The 796-nt window shown below is 38.6% G+C and overlaps 1 non-coding gene across 1 annotated transcript; it reads right to left on the minus strand.

Annotated features, from left to right (window-relative positions):
• Positions 1 to 410: 410 nt before the first annotated feature.
• LOC148567778 (small nucleolar RNA R71) lies at positions 411 to 518 on the minus strand. Its single transcript, XR_015881997.1, has one exon. It is a non-coding gene; the product is annotated as a small nucleolar RNA R71 (small nucleolar RNA).
• Between the last annotated feature and the right edge of the window lie 278 nt (positions 519 to 796).

Here is a 796-nt window from a genome sequence, read left to right on the forward strand (position 1 = left end):
TCTGACAGAAATTTTTGAAGAAGAAGGATAATAACAATGCAAGGAAGATGCTTGGTGACTTTACTGCACCTAATTCCAATTTACATGGAAGAAGCATCTCAATTCCTGCCATTGGAGCAAACAATTTTGAGCTGAAACCTCAATTAGTTTCTCTGATGCAACAGAACTGCAAGTTTCATGGACTTCCATCTGAAGATCCTTTTCAATTCTTAACTGAATTCTTGCAGATCTGTGATATTGTTAAGACCAATGGGGTTGATCCTGAGGTCTACAGGCTCATGCTTTTCCCGTTTGCTATAAGAGATAGAGCTAGAATATGGTTAGATTCTCAACCTAAAGATAGCCTGAACTCTTGGGATAAGTTGGTCATGGCTTTCTTAGCCAAGTTCTTTCCTCCTCAAAAGCTTAGCAAGCTTAGAGTGGATGTTCAGACCTTCAAACAGAAAGAAGGTGAATCCCTCTATGAAGCTTGGGAGAGATACAAGGAACTGACCAAAAAGTGTCCTTCTGACATGCTTTCAGAATAGACCATCCTGGATATATTCTATGATGGTCTGTCTGAATTATCTAAAATGTCATTGGACCATTTTGCAGGTGGATCCATTCACCTAAAGAAAACGCTTGCAAAAGCTCAAGAACTCATTGACATGGTTGCAAATAACCAGTTCATGTACACTTCTGAAAGGAATCCTGTGAATAATGGGACGCCTCAAAAGAAGGGAGTTCTTGAAATTGATACTCTGAATGTCATATTGGCTCAAAATAAAATATTGACTCAGTAAGTCAATATGATTTC

This window comes from Arachis ipaensis, chromosome B4 (assembly GCF_059453495.1).
Source record: "Arachis ipaensis isolate K30076 ecotype BB chromosome B4, ASM5945349v1, whole genome shotgun sequence".
NCBI classification, from domain to species: domain Eukaryota; kingdom Viridiplantae; phylum Streptophyta; class Magnoliopsida; order Fabales; family Fabaceae; genus Arachis; species Arachis ipaensis.